Source organism: Schistocerca piceifrons, chromosome 1, assembly GCF_021461385.2.
Source record: "Schistocerca piceifrons isolate TAMUIC-IGC-003096 chromosome 1, iqSchPice1.1, whole genome shotgun sequence".
Classification (NCBI taxonomy): Eukaryota; Metazoa; Arthropoda; class Insecta; order Orthoptera; family Acrididae; genus Schistocerca; species Schistocerca piceifrons.
Window position 1 is genome coordinate 1167585746 of NC_060138.1, and position 14376 is coordinate 1167600121.

General features: G+C 43.7%; 1 non-coding gene across 1 annotated transcript; it reads right to left on the reverse strand.

Annotated features, from left to right (window-relative positions):
• Positions 1-295: 295 nt before the first annotated feature.
• On the reverse strand, positions 296-369 carry Trnas-cga. The gene has a single exon. It is a non-coding gene; the product is annotated as a tRNA-Ser (tRNA).
• Positions 370-14376: the final 14007 nt, after the last annotated feature.

Consider the following 14376-nt stretch of genomic DNA (forward strand, 5'->3'; position numbering starts at 1 on the left):
ACCGAGACTCGAACTCGGGACCTTTGCCTTTCGCGGGCAAGTGCTCTACCATCTGAGCTACCGAAGCACGACTCACGCCCAGTCCTCACAGCTTTACTTCTGCCAGTATCTCGTCTCCTACCTTCCAAACTTTACAGAAGCTCTCCTGCGAACCATGCAGAACTAGCACTCCTGAAAGAAAGGATATTGCGGAGACATGGCTTAGCCACAGCCTGGGGGATGTTTCCAGAATGAGATTTTCACTCTGCAGCGGAGTGTACGCTGATATGAAACTTCCTGGCAGATTAAAACTGTGTGCACCGACCGAGACTCGAACTCGGGACCTTTGCCTTTCGCGGGCAAGTGCTCTACCATCTGAGCTACCGAAGCACGACTCACGCCCGGTCCTCACAGCTTTACTTCTGCCAGTATCTCGTCTCCTACATTCCAAACTTTACAGAAGCTCTCCTGCGAACCATGCAGAACTAGCACTCCTGAAAGAAAGGATATTGCGGAGACATGGCTTAGCCACAGCCTGGGGGATGTTTCCAGAATGAGATTTTCACTCTGCAGCGGAGTGTCCGCTGATATGAAACTTCCTGGCAGATTAAAACTGTGTGCACCGACCGAGACTCGAACTCGGGACCTTTGCCTTTCACGGGCAAGTGCTCTACCTTCTGAGCTACCGAAGCACGACTCACGCCCGGTCCTCACAGCTTTACTTCTGCCAGTATCTCGTCTCCTACCTTCCAAACTTTACAGAAGCTCTCCTGCGAACCATGCAGAACTAGCACTCCTGAAAGAAAGGATACTGCGGAGACATGGCTTAGCCACAGCCTGGGGGATGTTTCCAGAATGAGATTTTCACTCTGCAGCGGAGTGTACGCTGATATGAAACTTCCTGGCAGATTAAATCTGGAAACATCATTCTAGAAACATCCCCCAGGCTGTGGCTAAGCCATGTCTCCGCAATATCCTTTCTTTCAGGAGTGCTAGTTCTGCATGGTTCGCAGGAGAGCTTCTGTAAAGTTTGGAAGGTAGGAGACGAGATACTGGCAGAAGTAAAGCTGTGAGGACCGGGCGTGAGTCGTGCTTCGGTAGCTCAGATGGTAGAGCACTTGCCCGTGAAAGGCAAAGGTCCCGAGTTCGAGTCTCGGTCGGGCACACAGTTTTAATCTGCCAGGAAGTTTCATATCAGCGTACACTCCGCTGCAGAGTGAAAATGTCATTCTTGAAACATCCCGCAGGCTGTGGCTAAGCCATGTCTCCGCAATATCCTTTCTTTCAGGAGTGCTAGTTCTGCATGGTTCGCAGGAGAGCTTCTGTAAAGTTAGGAAGGTAGGAGACGAGATACTGGCAGAAGTAAAGCTGTGAGGACCGGGCGTGAGTCGTGCTTCGGTAGCTCATATGGTAGAGCACTTGCCCGCGAAAGGCAAAGGTCCCGAGTTCGAGTCTCGGTCGGGCACACAGTTTTAATCTGCCAGGAAGTTTCATATCAGCGTACACTCCGCTGCAGAGTGAAAATCTCATTCTGGAAACATCCCCCAGGCTGTGGCTAAGCCATGTCTCCGCAATATCCTTTCTTTCAGGAGTGCTAGTTCTGCATGGTTCGCAGGAGAGCTTCTGTAAAGTTTGGAAGGTAGGAGACGAGATACTGGCAGAAGTAAAGCTGTGAGGACCGGGCGTGAGTCGTGCTTCGGTAGCTCAGATGGTAGAGCACTTGCCCGCGAAAGGCAAAGGTCCCGAGTTCGAGTCTCGGTCGGGCACACAGTTTTAATCTGCCAGGAAGTTTCATATCAGCGTACACTCCGCTGCAGAGTGAAAATCTCATCCTGGATATTGTCAAGTAGTTATTTAATGAAAAATACGAACAGTTCGTTTTCTTACCTTGCTATATGTACATCGTGGAGATTTGACGGGCGCTAAGTCCGTTCCTCGTGCGACAGTGGAACATCTTGTCACCAGATTCAGTGTTCATCCGGCCAAAAAGAAAGCTGAGGTTATACCAAATTGTGACAACTGAAGCGGCCCTCCTTTCCAATATCTAACAAAAGAAAGTCTTCTGGTCCACGCTGTACACCAGTTAGGTTCCTTTCAGAGTACACTGATAGAATAGCTCCAGACTTAACAATCATATACAATCGTTCGCTCGACGAAAGGTCCGTACCCAAAGACTGGAAAGTTGCGCAGGTCACATCAATATTCAAGACAGGTAGTAGGATTAACCCACTAAACTGCAGTCACACATCATTAACGTCGATATGCAGCAAGATCTTGGAGCATATATGATGTTCGAACATTATGAATTATCTCAAAGAGAACGATCTATTGACGCACAGACAACACGGATTTAGAAAACATTGCTCTTGTGAAACACAACTAGTTCCTTACTCACACGAAGTGTTGAGTGCTACTGACAAGGGATTTCAAATTGATTCCGTATTTCTAGATTTCAAGAAGTCTTTTGACACTGTACCACACAAGCGGCTTGTAGTGAAATTGCGTGCTTATGAAATATCGTCTCAGGTATGTGACTGGATTCGTCATTTTCTGTCAGACAGGTCACAGTTCTTAGTAACTGACGGAAAGTCATCGAGTTAAACGGAAGTGATTTTTGGCGTTCCCCAAGGTAGTGTAATAGGCCCTTTGCTGTTCCTTATCTATATAAATGATTTAGGAGACAATTGGAGCAGCCGCGTTACGTTGTTTGCAGATACCGCTGTCGTTTATCGGCCATAAAGTCATCAGAAGAACAAAACAAATTAGAAAAAGATTTAGAAAAGACTTCTGTATGGTGTAAAAATTGACGATTGACACTAAATAAAGAAAAACGTGAGGTCATCCACATGAGTACTATAAGGAATCCGTTAAATTTTGTTTACACGATAAGTCATTCAAATCTAAAGGCCGTAAATTCAACTAAATACCGAGGAATTACGATCACGAACAACTTAAAATGGAAGGATCGCCTAGAAAATGTTGTGGGGAAGACTAACCAAAGACTGCGTGTTGTTGGCAGAACACTTAGAAAATGGTAAAGAGACTGTCTACACTACGCTTGTCCGACCTTTTTAGGATACTGCTGCGCGGTGAGGGATACTTACCATATAGGATTGACCGAGTAGATCGAAAAAGTTCAGAGAAGGGCAGCACGTTTTGTATTATCGCGAAATAGGGGAGAGAGTATTACTGAAAAGATTTGGGATCTGGAGTTGACATCATTAAAACAAAGGCGTTGTTTTGCAGCGGGATCTTCTCACGAAATTTCAATCATTAACTTTCTCCTCCGAATGCGAAAACATTTCGTTTACGCCGACCTACATATGGAGAAACGATCATCATAATAAAATGAGGAAATCAGAGCTCGCACGGAAAGATATACGTATTCGTTTTTTCCGCCCGCTGTACGAGATTGGAATTAAAGAGAATTATTGTGAAGGTGGTTCGATGAACCCTCTGCCAGGCACTTAAATGTGATTTGCAGAGTATCCATGCAGATGTAGATTTAGATGTAGATGTAGGAACAACCAGACAAAAAAAAAAAGTTCATAGTAAGTGCACTTTTTAGCTTCCATTACTAAGTATGCGCAGCTAGTAATTAGGCGAGAAAGAAAGACGCTCGGCCGGCCGAAGTGGCCGTGCGGTTAAAGGCGCTGCAGTCTGGAACCGCAAGACCGCTACGGTCGCAGGTTCGAATCCTGCCTCGGGCATGGATGTTTGTGATGTCCTTAGGTTAGTTAGGTTTAACTAGTTCTAAGTTCTAGGGGACTAATGACCTCAGCAGTTGAGTCCCATAGTGCTCAGAGCCATTTGAACCATTTTGAAAGACGCTCACTGCCTGCTTCTTGCTGTTCCTTGATGAATTTCTGGCTCGCACGGGATTATTGCTCGGTGAAAACAATAACCATTATGTGTAGCAGGTATGATTGGGCTTAACTTTTAAATCTGAACATTGCTTTTACCTGTTTCTTCATCATTGATTTCATTTTTTCATTTCGTGAGTATTACCACAAAATTGCTCATACTGAACTCCACTGTAACAGAAACTTTAACTTACAGCAAAAACCTAACGACATCACAGTCCAGCTGTTCATGCCATAGTGCTCCGAGTTCCAACATACTACTCCACAACTAACTCACAGGTGTTGACAGCTACAGAGATATGGAAATTTTAGTGCAAAGGTAAGTATCTCCAATCGATATAATCGTGTTTTTATCCAAAGAGATAAAGTTAATTAATATTTCAACCAAGAAGCATTTTTCTATTAATTTTGTCTTTTGGAATGAATATGAAAAACAATAAATATGATTATAGTACTGGTTTTAAATATTCATGAATTCAAATAGACCTTGACTGAAGCACACCGAAAGTTCAAAAGTGATTACGTTTCTTATTAAATAATTAAGCTTATGTAAGTGTCGTCATTCCTTTATATACATATATCATGTTATTATTTTGGTTATTTCAGCAAAATTATAGTAAATGCAGAATCATATTTCCGATCTCACTGGATCGTGTTCTAAATTATAACGCATCCGGTTCTCCAATTCTTCGGGAAAAAAACCATGAACTGAATGACTCCATTATACTGTGCAATGAAAACAAATGAATATGAATATACTGAATGTCGATAAGGTTGTGAACAGTCTCATTTTGGCCATGTTAGAGTCAATTTCTATTGTATTATGTAACTTATTTTTTAATGTAATCTCTGGTTGTAAACAAACACAGTTGTAGTTAACTTCTGAGGTCATCAGTCGCCTAGAACTTAGAATTAATTAAACCTAACTAACCTAAGGACATCACACACATCCATGCCCGAGGCTGGATTCGAACCTGCGACAGTAGTGGTTGCACGGTTCCAGACTGTAGCGCCTAGAACCGCTCGGCCACCGCGGCCGGCCACAAGTTATTGCCGTAACAGCTATAAAATACGAGTACACTATTTACGGAAGTAGGCCTCCACGTGAATGACACATTTTAAGCACATGGCCGGCGACAACTTCTGATAAACGTTTTCACGAAAAGTATTTTTCCCTCCCTACCCTATTCTTCTTTAAATGAGGCGAACTCAGAGCCATTACAGAACTACTATGTATAGTCAAAAAGTATTAAGTTTCGCGCGCATCTCGTGGTCGTGCGGTAGCGTTCTCGCTTCCCACGCCCGGGTTCCCGGGTTCTATTCCCGGCGGGGTCAGGGATTTTCTCTGCCTCGTGATGGCTGGGTGTTGTGTGATGTCCTTAGGTTAGTTAGGTTTAAGCAGTTCTAATTTATAGGGGACTGATGACCATAAATGTTAAGTCCCATAGTGCTCAGAGCCATTTATTAAGTATCAAAAGAAGCTGCTGTGGAGATGTCGCAGTACACAGTCAACGCATAATCGTCTTAATACATGATTTATTTATGCTCTTGAATGAGGTGACATGCATTTTCTACACGACCATCTATTGCTTAGTACAGCAATCAGGACCATTAAAATTTATGACAACATAGATCGCAGCGTCACATACTGTTGTCAAATTACAACAAACAGTTCTGAGGTACTTCTTACAATTACGTTTAGGGTCCACTTGTTCATTCACATTTGACACATGTTCATTGTGCCCTCGACCGGACGTACGACGAACGACCAGAATGCAGTCAGACTTTGCGAGCACGCCTCTAGTCGTTGCAATCACTGATCTGCTATGCAGCTAAGTATTTCAAGCAGAGCTGTTATAAAATTCAACGCTCTTGATGAAAACATTATGCAATAACGATAAGATTAAAAGCAACAAGGTCATAACCGTTTCGGCTGACTAACAACCATTCTCAGGTCATGCTTACACCGTAATCTGTCGCCTAACTACAGTGTTAACCAGCACAAAATCGTCACTAAGTACCACGTGTCAATGTCTAAAGACCGGTCAGAGTACCAGTTTTCATCTATTACTTAATATATAATACTGTAATCAAGGCCATTAAAATGTATAACAACACAGATCGCTACGTCTCCCTCACCTGGCAATGCCAGGTTACGCAAATCATTGAAAGTTGGAAGGTAGGCACGTAGACGGAGTCTTTCAGAAACTCACACAAAGAAACCCCATTCCACGATTCTTTTAATTTTTTCCCATATTTTGCAGCTGCAAACGTGACTGTATTCAGTACACTGGAAGTACGAATTTAAAATCGCCTTCAGTCACAAATTTTCATGAATAGTCTATGCATTTGAGACACTGTGAGTTCGTTATCAGATGTAAATCGTCTTAATACATGATTTATTTATGCTGTCGAATGAGGTGAAATGCATTTTCTACACGATCATCTATTACTTAATACATAATGCAGCAGTCAAGACAATTCAAATGTATAACAACAGAGATCGCTAAGCCTTCCTCACATGACGATGACATTTCGTGAGATCAGATACACTCTGGAGGCCAATGGTACATTGCGAGCTCTTACAAGTAGGTCATTCTTAATACACACTCCAAGAAAAAATTTGCATCACCTCCGTTCCAAGAGTTCACGGAACCTGTACAGAAAATATGAATAGCTATCAACATAAACATCATTTCCGCCTTTTTTTATTGCTCATGAAAACCACACATTGCATATTGTACCACCATACAGGGAGACTTTCAGAGGTGGTGGTCCAGATTGCTGTACACACCGGTACCTCTAATAGCCAGTAGCACTTCCTCTTGCGCTGATGCATGCCTTTATTCGTCGTGGCATACTATTCACAAGTTCATCAAGGCACTGTTGGTCCAGATTATCCCACCCCTCAACGGCGATTCGGCGTAGATCCCTCAGAGTGGGTGGTGGGTCACGTCGTCCATAAACAGCCACTTTCAATCTATCCCAGGCATGTTCGATAGGGTTCAAGTCTGGAGAACATGCTGGCCACTCTAGTCGAGCGATGTCGTTTTCCTGAAGGAAGGCGTTCACAAGATGTGCACGAAGGGGGGGGGGGGGGGGAATTGGGAATTGTCGTCCATGAAGACGAATGCCTCGCCAATATGGTGTCGATATGGTTGCACTATCGGTCGGAGGATGGAATTCACGTATCGTACAGCCGTTACGGCGCCTTCCATGACCACCAGCGGCGTACGTCGGCCCCACATAATGCCACCCCGAAACAGCAGGGAACCTCCACCTTGCTGGACAGTGCGTCTCAGGCGTTCAGCCTGACCGGGTTGCCTCGAAACACGTCTCCGACGATTGTCTCGCAAAGCATAAGCGACACTCCTCTGCGAAGAGAACGTGATGGCAACCCTGAGCGGTCCATTCGGCATGTTGTTGGGCCCATCTGTACCGCGCTGCATGGTGTCATGGATGCAAAGATGGACCTCGCCATGGACGTCGGGAGTGAAGTTGTGCATCATGCAGCAGTTTAAGTCGTAACACGATGTCCTGTGGTTGCTTGTAAAGCATTATTCAACGTGGTGGCGTTGCTGTCAGGATTCCTCCGAGTCATAATCCGCAGGTAGCGGATATCCACTGCAGCAGTAGGCCTTGGGCGGCCTGAGCGAGGCGTGTCATCGACCTTGTCTCTCTGATCTCCTCCACGTGGGAACAACATCGCTTTGGTTCACTCCGAGCCGCCTGGAAACTTCCCTTGTTGAGAGCCCTTCCTGGCACAAAGTAATACTGCGGACGCTATCGAACCATGGTACTGACCGTCTAGACATGGTAGAACTACAAACAACACGAGCCGTGCACCTCGTTCCTGGTGGAATGACTGGAACTGATCGGCTGTCGGACCCCGTCCGTCAAATAGGTGCTGCTCATGCATGGTGGTTCACCTTTTTGGGAGGTGAACGGTCAAAGGGACTGTGTCTGTACTGCAATATCCACAGTCAATGTCTTCAGGGGTTTTGGGAACCGGGGCGAAGCAAAACTTTTTTTTGATGTGTGTATTAAGAAATTCACTTACATCCAGTTGGCAGTGTGGTAATGCTTCGTCATGTTGAAAATCTGTTTTATTTCATTCAAACGATTCATGGAATCGGATGCATATTTTTAGCAGACCTTGTACGATACCGAGATATGGGACTACCACGAATTCTCTAGAAACAAGTGGAATGAACACTTTAAACAGTACCAGTGAATGAATAACAATTCGCCTCTTCTTATTTCCGTTATAGGTTAGCTAAGGGCCACTTTTAAGTCCCCCATTTTTTTTTTTTGACCATCATCCAATACGTCTTCAGCTGTTCATTTAATTCTTTCCTCTTTTCTGCATTTCGTTTTCTTCTTTGTATTCCTCAAACGATTTTTTTTCTGTCTTGGAAACTGTCCCCCCGATATTTTTTCTCTGTATGTAGTTCGATTTATTGCCTGTTCTTACTGATTTACTATATATACCTTTACGTGCGTTTTCTAAGCCAATTATGCTTTTTGCTTTTAAAAACATATTACATAAAATGATGTTTCTTTTAGCCTGCTGCATCTTATTTTTCAGATATACTGACAGAACTTTATTATTTTTCTAATTTCATCTCAATTATTATTTGCATGTTTATATTCTTCTATTATTTCAAAATTTTAATATTTATGCCATTGTTCTCTAGGTTCATACAACAACATTATTTATTTATGATAGTCAAATTACTGAAAGGAAAATGTATAGCTACAGCTCTAGTTTGTAGTTGCTTAAACTGAATAATTAGTATCGTTCCATTTAATTCTGTTATAATTCTTTTATCTTACAGGCGTTTGTCTTTCTTTTTGATATTGGTCTGATTACCCACTTCGGTACCACAGTTGAATATTTAACTGCAATGTTTTATCTCATAAACTCGTTTTAGCTAGTACTGATGAAGGGTGATTTCAGCTTCAAGACGATTTCATGGCTGCGTCATTATCTGCTGACAGTTCCGAAGTGCTGTCCAGTACCAAGTGCTTATTGGAATAAAGTATGTACGAACGAATCTGTCTCGCTGCCATTTTGGAGCCGCAACTACCTGGCTAATTGTAATCACGACTAACAGTGAACTTTCGGATGTTCTGCCGACTTGTTCTTTTTTTATGCGCGCTTTTCGTTGACACACCCAGCCGTCTTCTTCAGTGGTGTGACTCTTTGCTGTTATGTATTCTCGCCGCCCAGGCTCAAACCCTGCTCTCAATTATTGTTATTTTCACGTCACTATTTATAGTGCAGCTAAATTATCGACTCTCTCTATGCCTTCTGATGCTCTTTTGTTTTTCAGAACTCGCACTAATATTCGGTAAAACTTAATATCTCTCAGTGTTTTCCACCTGTGGTGAATGCGAAGGCTGACGAGGTTTTGGAAAATTGAGTACCGGACCCCAAGCTTTATTTAAATTGAAACCACAGTCCCTATATATTAGCGTTTCTGACATCATTATTTCGAGAGATTCCTGAATTATGCTGACCCAGAAATATGGCGACTGCACCACGATACTACCCTCACCTACTTAATTTCATGACTGTATTCCAGGCAATGCCCGGCGGTAGGTGATTTCCTTGATTGTTTCACTCGGGTGTGTCGCTGATGTTCCTCCCGCATCACTCTCGACTGTTCTAATCGTCTGCCCCATGCACGACATGCTACACTCGCATGGAATGCGATACACACTCGCCTCTAGGACGCATTAATATTGCAAAGATTTTTTTTTTTATCTTAGTCGAAGAGATAGAAATACAATGAGTGCCACGTGTCTGTAGGAGTCTACTTATCTTTCCAGGTATTGGGTCAGTATAAGGTAGACAAGCTATTTTTGGCTTCTCTTCTTCGGTCTGTCTCAACTTCCTTCTCGGGTTCTCTTGATTTTGACTGCATCGCCCGGGCAGTTTGATGATCTGAGTAGCCACTGCTTCGGAACACTATTCGTAGGCCTTGTAATTTTTCGGCGAGGCTCTGCTTGTCTGAAGGTCGTTGAGCTCTGTGTATCAGGGGCCTTAGCACCGAGATTCATTATGACGGGTGGTGATGACAGAGGTCATCGTGCGTAGGTTTTCTACACACACTCTGACACACGGATTCAAGTTTTCGTCTTAAAGAACACGAAGGAATATTAGTTGGCCTCTTTTTCAAGTTCCGTCATGACTTTCATTGAGGTTCCGACAGAGAGGTGTTAACGTTGCAGAGTCCGCCATAACTTAAGTGGTGGAGGAACTAGCGCATGCGGAATGGTTGATGTACATACGGTATTAGCTGCCATTTTATTAGCCATAGAGCTTTGGTCAATTGAACAACGCGTCTCTATTTACAGCACCTCTGTTGCAAATGGCTCTGAGCACTACGGGACTTAACATCTGTGGTCATCAGTCCCCTAGAACTTAGAACTACTTAAACCTAACTAACCTAAGGACATCACACACATCCATGCCCGAGGCAGGATTCGAACCTGCGACCGTAGCAGTCGCGCGGTTCCGGACTGAGCGCCTAGAACCGCGAGACCACCGTGGCCGGCACCTCTGTTGCAACCGGTCATTCTGTAGTACAGACTCAGGAGAGAATTCGCAGTGAGTTGAGTGTTGGTCGACATGGTGCTGTCCCACCTCTCCCAGCAGTAATAAAGTCGTTCAACAACTTCAGAACGAGAGGAACGGTGAGACCTGGAACAGCTCGGGCAGGCGTTCGGACAGTTATAACAGCAGAAAGTTCAAGTTGTGGAGGTCAGCCCTCGGCGTTCAACGGTACGACATGCTCACACTTTGCGAATTTCAGGCAGGTCAGTTGCCTCATTCTGCACTTTGACCTCCACTTTCATCCTTTTAAAATCGTGGTGGTTCAATAGCTGAATCAAAACGACTATTTACAGTGGCATATGTTTACAGAAATAATGGTTAAAACTTTGTAAAAGCACAGTATTCTGATAATGAGTTATAAGGGTCATGTTTACTTGGCAGACTGGTCAGAAAATAATCCACGGGAACTCTAAGAGAGGCGCTACATATTGAGAAAAAAAACTATGTGCTGTGGATTAGACAGATTTGGCATCACTGGACCCTTCTTCCTCCGAGAAAATGGACGCACTCTAATTGTCAACTCACAGCGTTACTTCACGATGTTATGAGCGTTTTTAACGTCAGGATTGGTATATCAGATTGACCGCGATAATGTTTGGTTCAGCAGGGTATGGCTGCTGCCCATACCTTAAGACCAACCTCGCCTTTTCAAAAGCTTCATTTTTCAGGTCGCCTAATTTATTTGTGGGGGGATGTGAAGGGGCCTCCTCGAACTCTAGATTTTTCTCCGTGCGATTAATTCTTACGTGGTTACCAGAAATATCGGGTTTACGTTGAAAAATAAGGGATTCTTGAAGTTCTTCCAGAAGTCATTAGGTATGGACAACTGTTCGTTTCACCTGCAACAAATGCCTGGTCATCAACGACCGCCTCTTGGGTTATGTGATTTTTCGCATCTCACTGCAATGCATTTTTGTTTGTGCTTTATGTTTATTAAATGACATTGTATTTGTAACCTTTGAGAAATACAAAAAATTCAAATTTATTGAAAATATAAACGTGTTAGAATGTTTTGAAAAGTGTACTGCCTCTCTTCCGTACACTTTTTTACGATGGATGGAGTTTACATGTTTCAGTAAGTCTTAAAGCTCATCCGCTCCATGCAACTACATCAGAAAATGTGTCGTCCATCTAACGACAAGACCGCTGTCGTAGTGCAAACACCGAGTTTCTGGGACAGCTTAATTCAGAACTCTATCGAAATTAAGATGTCAGAAAATAAAGGGGGTCAGCGGTTTCAACTGAAATAACACATGGGGTCCGGCACTCAGTTTATGAACATGTCGCCGGCCATCACATCTATCAGAGTTGAGAGCCGCTGAGAGAATTTGAGTTTCCCGGAATATCAGTGCGAGCGCTGAAAAACAAACGAGCAATAAAAGAGCGTAGCGGGCGTCTGGAATCGAATTTGGCTATAAATAGCGGCGCGGAACCAACAACTGTTCACAATCTGGTTGGAATGCTTTCAGCGAAAACACGAACAGCAGAAATCGCAGCATTCGTAGAAGACGGCTGGGTAGCTCCTCGAAACATGGTGCACAAAACGGAAACAACAACCCGGCAGAACAAAAAATGTGTGTGAAATGTCATGGGACTTAACTGCTAAGGTCATCAGACCCTAAGCTTACACACTACTTAACCTAAATTATCCTAAGGACAAACACACACAGTCATGCCCGAGGGAGGACTCGAACCTCCGCCGGGACTAGCCGCACAGTCCATGACTGCAGCGCCTGTGACCGCTCGGCTAATCCCGCGCAGCTCGGCAGAACACTCGGAAGAATAACATTAACCAGTTTTGCCGAGAAAACCTGAAAGACATGACCGCTTTATCTCGCTCTGTTAATCTTAATTTATTGGGTCGGTGCCTAAGTTCATAACGTTTGCACGGTGTGTTTGATAAGCACAACAGAGACTTTAGTCATCAATAACATATTCTCCTTCACTATTTGTAGAAGTCAGCCAACGCTATTGTACAAATCACGTCGTTTTGAGGTGAAGAATTCGTCGAGCCATGTTCGGAGCTCATTTTCAGCCGGAAAGAAAGTTCTTTGAAGAATGTTCGATAGTGAGCGGAAAAGGAGAAACTTTGAGGGCGCAAGATCAGGTGAATAAGTTGGGTGCGGAATGACTTCCCAACCCAACTCCTGTATAGTGCTTGTGGTCAGTCCAGCAGAATGCAGGCGGCCGTCATCGTGGAGTAGCATCAATTCACGCAGTCTTCCTGGTTGTTATTTTTGGGTTGTATCTGCAAGACGTCTGCGTTTTTGACAATAAATGATAGCAGTTATAGCTACAGCTCGGGGAAGCAATTCGTAATACCCCACACCTTCGATGTTCCACCTGATGAGTAATGTTATCTTTTTTGAACGCGCGCAGGTCCTTCTACGAGGAGTTGCTGCCTTGTTTGGGCTCAACCATTCCTCTCGTTTCCTTATGTTAAAATAAAGACATCATTTCTCATCACTAGTAACCGTAAAGGATTCGAAAGGTCGGTTTCGTTCACGAACCAATTGATGACGAGCAAGCAGAGACGCACATATAAACACCCGATAATTTTTGTGGTTTTGGCTTATACCTTGCGGTAACCATACACCCGATTTTTTAACCTTCCCTATTGCAACAAAATGTCGCAGTGTATGGCATGATCATAGTTAATCACATTTGTCAGTTCTCGAGTACACTGATCATTGTGGATCATTGTGTATTAATGCGTTTAAACGATCGTCATAAACTCCGGAAAGCTTTCTCAACGAAAAAATGGCTGACATCGAAATAAGTGCCCAAGGAATAGAAAAGCAACTGAAATCACTCAACAGAGGAAAGTCCACTGGACCTGACGGGATACCAATTCGATTCTACATAGAGTACGCGAAAGAACTTGCACCCCTTCTAATAGCCCTGTACCGCAAGTCTCTAGAGCAACGGAAGGTTCCAAATGACAGGAAAAGAGCACAGGTAGTTCCAGTTTTCAAGAAGGGTCGTCGAGCAGTTGCGCAAAACTATAGGCCTATATCTCCTACATCGATCTGTTGTAGAATTTTAGAACATGTTTTTTGCTCGCGTATCATGTCATTTCTGGAAACCCAGAATCTACTCTGTAGGAATCAACATGGATTCCGGAAACAGCGATCGTGTGAGACCCAACTCGCTTTATTTGTTCATGAGACCCAGAAAATATTAGATACAGGCTCCCACGCAAATGCCATTTTACTTGACTTCCGGAAGGCGTTAGATACAGTTCCGCACTGTCGCCTGATAAACAAAGTAAGAGCCTACGGAATATCAGAACGGCTGTGTGGCTGGATTGAAGAGTTTTTAGCAAAAAGAGCACAGCATGTAGTTCTCATTGGAGAGACGTCTACAGACGTTAAGGTAACCTCTGGCGTGCCACAGGGGAGTGTTATGGGACCATTGCTCTTCACAATATATATAAATGACCTAGTAGATAGTGTCGGAAGTTACATGCGGCTTTCCGCGGATGATATTGTAGTATACAGAGAAGTTGTAGCATTAGAAAATTGCAGCGAAATGCAGGAAGATCTGCAGTGGATAGGCACTTGGTGCAGGGAGTGGCAACTGACCCTTAACATAGACAAATGTAATGTATTGCGAATACATAGAAAGAAGGATCCTTTATTGTATGATTATATGATAGCGGAACAAACACTGGTAGCAGTTACTTCTGTAAAATATCTGGGAGTATGCGTGCGGAACGATTTGAAGTGGAATGATCATATAAAATTAATTGTTGGTAAGGCGGGTGCCAGGTTGAGATTCATTGGGAGAGTTCTCAGAAAATGTAGTTCATGAACAAAGGAGGTGGCTTACAAAACCGACCTATACTTGTGTGTTGCTCGTCAGTGTGGGATCCGTACCAGGTCGGGTTGACAGAGGAGATAGAGAAGATCC